Source organism: Octopus bimaculoides, chromosome 2 (genome assembly GCF_046866305.1).
Source record: "Octopus bimaculoides isolate indiv1 chromosome 2, ASM4686630v1, whole genome shotgun sequence".
NCBI lineage: Eukaryota > Metazoa > Mollusca > Cephalopoda > Octopoda > Octopodidae > Octopus > Octopus bimaculoides.
Window position 1 is genome coordinate 62,181,789 of NC_142929.1, and position 7,404 is coordinate 62,189,192.

A 7,404-nucleotide genomic window follows, 5' to 3' on the forward strand; every position below is an offset into this window, starting at 1 on the left:
TGATAATGACATAAATAGCCTGTCTTGAATTCTGGGTTCTGTAAAAATAGATGTCCTCTTTAGGCAATATTTGATTGTAACCATTTTATTTTATGTTACTGATGAACCGGGGAAAAGCATGAATATTAAACAATTTGTTTGCTACCTTTTTTTTTTTTACCAATTTTAGTTCTTTTATCTGAGTATAAAATCAATATCAATTATGGCAAGTACTAAAGATTTGAGATAAATTCATGGTAAATTAAGTTTGAGATCTGGCTTTCATTTCTGGTTGTTGGCATTTCATGTCAGCTATATCGTTTAATGTCCTTGAAGAGAATATGATGATCACACAATTTAACTTTTCCTCTCCTATAAACCACTCCAAAGTTGGAAATTGATATTAGTTTCTTATTTATATACAAGGAATGTTTATGTACAAGCCAGAATACTATCAATCAAAACTAGTGTTGTATGTACTACAGGTATTTATTTTTAAAATCCATGAAATTTGAAAGACAAAATTAGCCCTAGCAGAATTAGAACGCACAACATGGAATAGCACTTAGTAAAGTAATCTTCTGATTCTGCAAAACCCACCATTCTTATGTAACAAATCGATATTAATAAACTGTTATTAATATAGCTTTATACAAAGTTTCAGTAATGACAGCATCATAAAAATCTAGTTAAATTTGTTTCTGAAAGTAATTAAATAATTTACTGTCTGCTCCAACATACCATATAATTATTTGATTTACTAAAAAATAATAAATAATCTCAATTTTCTTTCACTGCCATTCTCTCTCCAATATATATATATATATATATGTATGTATTTGGCACTTTATTACTATCATGGACTGATCTAAATGGCTTGATTGCAATTCTTACACATGAAAGTTAATCAGAAATAAGGTCAGAGAACTAATTTGAGAGAAACTACTTGTTTCACTGACTTTATATTTGAACCTGTCATGATAAAAATGAGTTGCTTTAAACATTCTAGAAACACATGGCAAAAACTCCCCCAAAACAAAAAAACAAAACAAAACAAAACAAATCAAAACGAAACAAAAACAACCTCACATGCACACATTTACAGATGCACTCAACAAGAGAAAGAGAGCAGGTGAGATAGAAACAGAGAGATAGAGATAGATAGATAGCGAGAGAGAGAGAGAGAGAGAAAGAAAGGGAAACACATTATATTGATATTTTTTGATATAGCTTCCAATTGCCAAGCTTAATTTCTAGTTATATATTACTATTGACAAACAGTTACTTGTCAGTATTCGATTAGTATATGCATTAATGCAATTTTTCTTATTAATGATAATATCAAATTCTTTTGATTAGACTCCTCTGTATCCAGATTCATAGTTTTCACAGGCTGGTAATTGGGTTTTATTTTTTTAAATCTTAAAATGAATTCTAGTCATGAAATAAGAGGAAAATAAATAAAAGCATTTACAGAAAACATCAACTTTACATTACAGTTGTAAAAGTTTATGAGATTATTTAGACTGTTTTTTTGTTCTTTACCATTTTGATTTGATATTCAGTTACTAAGTTTATGCCAGTAAGCAAAGTTTATTCCAGTGAAATTTTAATCTTAAATACTTAAATATCTTTTTAGAGGCTGTCTACTTCTATTTCTTTTTTTCCATGCTTGTTTCTCTAACCCCCTCTATTCCATTTCTTTTCCTTTTTTTTTGTTCCTTTTCCCTATACATTTATGCTTTTCCACCTCTTTCTGAGCATCCCTTTAATCTCTCTCTATCTCTTCTAGCGTTTCTTCTCTTCAGTCTTAATGAATTTTTTCTCTTTCCTTTTTTTTGTCCCCACCTCACTTCCATTTCCTTATACCTAGTTTCTTTGTCAACCTCTTTTTAATTTTGTACCCTTCACTGTATTTCTCATACATTTTTCTTTTCCTAAATTCCTCTATGTTGATATTTTTTATTTCTAATTCTCTGTTTTTCTTATTTTGTTGCCTTTTAGTCTTAAAGATTAATGTATTTGCTCACCTTTATGGTAAGCTATAGAAAATAAACAAAAAGAAGCAAAAAACAAATGCAACTTGATGTTGAAAAATTTTTGATTTGTTTTTCCCTTTTAACTGCTGAAAGTAACAAAACAACTAAGCTGGTTAAAAAAAGTATTGTCTGAAATCTCATTAAACTATGATGAAAACAGTCTCTAAAAAATACAAATCACATACTATGTGAGATGTGATGCTGTAGTTATCTTTGTTTTATTAATTTAAAAAAAATAGTTTATTCAGGTGAGAATCTGTCTGCTTTTTAACTTCTATCAGGTATTTCTGAGAAGAGGTGCAGTGTTCCTAATGTTTGCAGCAGGTACTCTTAAAGTGGGAAGATTCATTCTGTGCCCTGCCTTGACGTCTGTAAGTCAATGTTTGTAGGAATGACAAAAACTGGGGTCTAGATCCATTGCTTGCCAAAAAAGTGAAGTCTGCTAAAGGCATCCAAAGATTTGATGCTAGTGAGATATAACTATTTGGAATTTAGTCTGTTGGCTGAGTTATGTTAATTTATGAGTAGATTAGTTGAGACTGGTGATAGATTATAAAACAAAATAATTACTTTGTTGTGGTTATGTAATGTAAATGAATTTTACATAAATTTAGTGAATCAATGTTAAAAAGTTCTCTTTGATATATATATAAAAAAAAGAGACTTGGTAAGATGAGGATGTGAGGTAGATATGTCAGATCATCTGTGAATATTGAGACCTCAGTTGATGAAGTGCAGAGGATTGATGTGTATGGTGAAAGAATGACTTGTAGAACATCCAATTCATGCCAGCTTGGATAAGCAACCTTTTTTTTTTAAAAAAAAGAAAAGATAACAAAAGTAGTATTGATGGTGATGATGATGGTCATAGTGAGAGTTATGATGGTGAAGATAGGTGATGATGATTAACTAATACCTATAATTTGTATCAGGCTTTGTAGTATAATCATAATCACCAAGAAGAGAAGATTTTAAGTGACAAAAAAAAAAAAGCTGTATTTTTTTTATTCCTACTTGAAGAAAGCTGCAAGACAAGCTATAGCAGTCTACAATAAATGATATAGATTATTTCCAATTTTGGGGTCAACTTAATTAAATGAAATCAATGAACAGATATGAATATCAATAGTGATATTAGTGAACATTATTCTTCATTAATATGATCAGTTAGAAGAAAATTTGTGGATATGTTTTCTTTATTCTTTTACTGGCTTCCTTCATTGGACTGTGCCTATGCTGGTGTATTAACCTTCAAGAGTAAAGTTGGTCATATCAACTCTGTAGACAGGTATTTTTGTTTTATTGACTTCAGTTGGCTAAAAGGCAAATTTGATCTAAGTAGGACTTAAATCAGAATGTAAAAAAAAGAAGGGTAACTGAATGTCATTAGCTATTTTATTAAATGCTCTTCTGATTTTATCATCCTCCGTACTTGTATGTATCATTTCATATTTATTCATTTCCATATTTATTTAAAGAATGTGTGAAGTTATCGACTTCACTTTCCAGTCACATAGTTTTGGATTCATGCAGTCATATTGCATGGCTCCTTGAGAAAGTGTCTTCTACTATAGCTATAGGCTAACCAAAACCTTGCAAGTAAGCTTCGTGGAAGGAAACTAAAAGAAGCCCATTGTGAGTGTGTTTGTGTGTATGCATATATATGCATATTTATATCTGTCTGTCTGTCTGTCTGTCTGTCTGTCTGTCTGTCTGTCTGTCTGTCTGTTTAATAAATATATATGCAACACTAACTTCTGGAAGCCAGACAGCCACCTGATAACCTATCAATCAGGTGACTCTACTAGCCAGATTGATTTCATGCTCACCAGACAGCAGGATGCAGGGTTGCTCTTAAATACAAAGACCCTCCCGAGTGAAGAATGTACACCCCAGGGTAGATTAGTAATTAGTGACTTTAGACTTGAGGCCAGAAAGATGGCAAGAAGCAGACCAATCCAGAAAAGAAGGATTTGGAAGCTAAAGAACCTTTCACATGGTCAGAGATTTAGGGACATCCTCATAAAGAAATTTGATGAGAGGGAGGAGGAGCTACAGACCTCGGACATAGAGGGTGGCTGGAAATTCCTACGGGACAGCTTACTGAGTGCCACAGACCAAGTCTGTGGATGGTGCACAGTCTCTTCCAGACCTAGAATAATGTGGTGGTAGAACAATATGGTAGACAAATCCATTAGAACAAAGAAACAAGCCTGGAAGAGTGGGGGTAGCAGGGAACTGTACCAGATAGCCAGAAGCGAGGCTGGGCGACAGATATACATAGCCATGGGAGAAGCAGAAAAGAAGAAGTTTGCCAATGTCCAGCGATGTGAGGTCCAAAGAAGTGATGTATTCCAGATTGCAAGACTGTGTGTGTGAGAAAACTGTGATGTCACAGGAGAGAAATTTGTCTGCATGGATGATGGTGCACTTGCTTTTAATGATTCAGAAAAGAAAGAGACTTGGAGAAGCCATTATGAAAGACTGCTGCATGTGGAGAATGAATGGGAGGAGGAGAGTCTGCCAAATGTTGACCTAGTAGAGGGACCAGCTATCTGAATAGACAGCACCTAGGTAGATAAAGCAGTTAAAGGTATGAAACCCGGAAAAGCCCCAGGCCCATCAGGAATCACTGCTGCGATGCTTAAAATATCTGGTGGTGTGGGCTATGGCCTAGTCACCCGTATTGTAGAGCAGGTAGTTCATGATGGAGTCATACCCAATGACTGGTGTAGTAGCACCATAGTCAACTGCTACAAGGGTAAAAGTGATGCTTCAGACAGAAATATCTACAGGGGTATCGAACTGCTGGATCAGGTGAAGAAGGTCACGGAAAGGGTCATAGCCCAACTAATTGGGGAGAGAATCTGCTTAGATGAGATGCAGTTCGGTTTTGTGCCAGGTAGACGCATCACTGATGCTATATTCCTGGTACGGCAACTGCAGGAGAAATACCTTGTGAAAGATAAACCCCTATACTTGGCTTTAATGGACTTGGAGAAAGCCTTTGACAGGGTCTCCAGATCCTGTATCTGGTGGGTGATGTGGAAACTAGGGATAGATGAGTGGTTAATAAGAGCTGTACAAGCCCTGTACAAGAATGCTGTCAGTAAGGTATGGGTCGGCAACAAGTATATTGAAGAATTCTGGGTTGAAGTAGGGGTCCACCAAGGATCAGCCCCCAGCCCCCTCTTATTCATCATAGTCCTCCAGGCAATAGCAGAGGAATTCAAGACAGGTTGCCCCTAGGAGCTCCTCTATGCTGATGACCTGGCCCTCATAGCAGAATCACTACCAGAATTAGAGAAGAAATTCCAGGCGTGGAAGCAAGGTTTAGAGTTGAAGGGCTTTAGAGTCAATGTTGCAAAGGCCAAAATTCTAGTAAGTAGGAAGGCGAACAAATCACAAACCTCTTCAGGTAGATGGCCCTGGTCGATCTGTAGAAAAAGTGTAGGTAGAAACTCCATAAGATGTACCCAGTGTAAGCTATGGATGCAGCAACATCAAAAGAAGATTAACTGGGATGATAGCTTTCGTGTGCGGCAGATGAAGAGGGGCAATAAACACCACAGATACTCAGAAAATAGATTCCATCACATGCCAGGGGAAGAAACTAGAAGTAGTTGATAGTTTCCACTACCTAGGGGATTAAGTCTGTAGTGGAGGTGGATGCTCAGAGAGCGTTACCACTGGAATAAGAATTGCTTGGGAAAAGTTCAGACAGCTTCTATCCCTACTGGTGACAAAGGGCCTCTCGCTCAGAGTGAAGGGTAGATTGTACGATGCATGTGTGTGAACTACCATGCTTCATGGCAGTGAAACATGGACCGTGATTGCTGAAGACATGCGTAGGCTCAAAAGAAATGAAGCTAGCATGATCCGCTGAATGTGTAATGTTAGTGTGCACACACGACAGAGTGTAAATGCCCTGAGAGAAATGTTGGACACAAGCATTGGATGTGGCGTGCAAGAGAGAGATGTTTGCATCAGTATGGTCATGTACTACAGATGGATGAGGAAAGCTGTGTGAAGAAGTGCCACTCCCAAACAGTGGAAGGAATCCGGAGTTGAGGGAGACCCAGGAAGACATGGGATGAGGTGGTGAAGCATGACCTTCGAATGTTGGGCCTCACAGAGTAAATGACAAAAGACAGAGACCTCTGGAGATATGCTGTGACTGAGAAGACCCAGCAAATAAAGTGAGATCACAGCTGTAACCTACACCAGTATTGCATAACCAGCCCACTCAAAAAGTACCTTTGGATCGTAGGGCAACATACCATGCTTGAGAAGACCTATTGAGTCAAGTACATCAACATCAAAATGAAATCAAATCACAATCAAATGGAAGTTGTAGTTGCAGTCCCCGTGCCGGTGGCACATAAAAATCACTATCCGAATGTGGTCGATGCCAGCCTCCTCACCACAGCTGGCTTCTGTGCCGGTGACATGTAAAAAGCACCATCCAAATGTGGCCAATGCCAGCACCGCCTTGACTGGCTCCCGTGCCGGTGACATGTAAAAAGCACCATCCGATCATGCCAGCCCCCTCTGGCCCCTGTGCCGGTGGTACGTAAAAAGCACCCACTACACTCTTGGAGTAGTTGGTATTAGGAAGGGCATCCAGCTGTAGAAACATTGCCAGATCAGACTGGTGCCTGGTGCAACCTCCTGGCTTTATAGACCCCAGTTGAACCGTCCAACCCATGCCAGCATGGAAAACGGATGTTAAACAATGATGATGATTATGATATATATATATATATATATATATATATATGGCAAATAAGAAAATGAAGACATTCATTTACATCTATTTATTAATTAACATCATAATCTTTTATTCTCTTATTTGTTTTAGTCATTTCCTGTAATTTGAGGGTATTCCCTGACACATCTCTATCACAATCCTCTTTGGTTTCTAACTGGGATAACTGTGTACCTTTCTTGCAGCAAGGTGCCTCTTTCTATCCTTTTATCATACTTTAACTTTTCATTTGCCATAAAGTCACTTCCCCCAATAATATTCCCCACCTCATTTCAGGGGTTTTGTTTTGTGAGTTACTTGGTGACCTCACTAGCATTGGTACCACGTAAAAAAATATCCAATACACTGTGTGAAGTGGTTGGCATTAGGAGGGGCATCCAACCTCAGAAACCATGCTAAACCAGACATTGGAGCTTGGTGCATTGGTCCAGCTCCTGCTGGCCACTCAATTCATACCAGCATGGAAAATTGATGTTAAGTGATGATATATATTGACAAGGATTTATTCAAATTATTGTACACATATTTCTATAATGGATTTTAAAATATATTCAAGTAGTAAACAGCAATCATTTCTTCAGCAGTTAAAAGTTAAACTGTTAAAAATGAAAACAAATA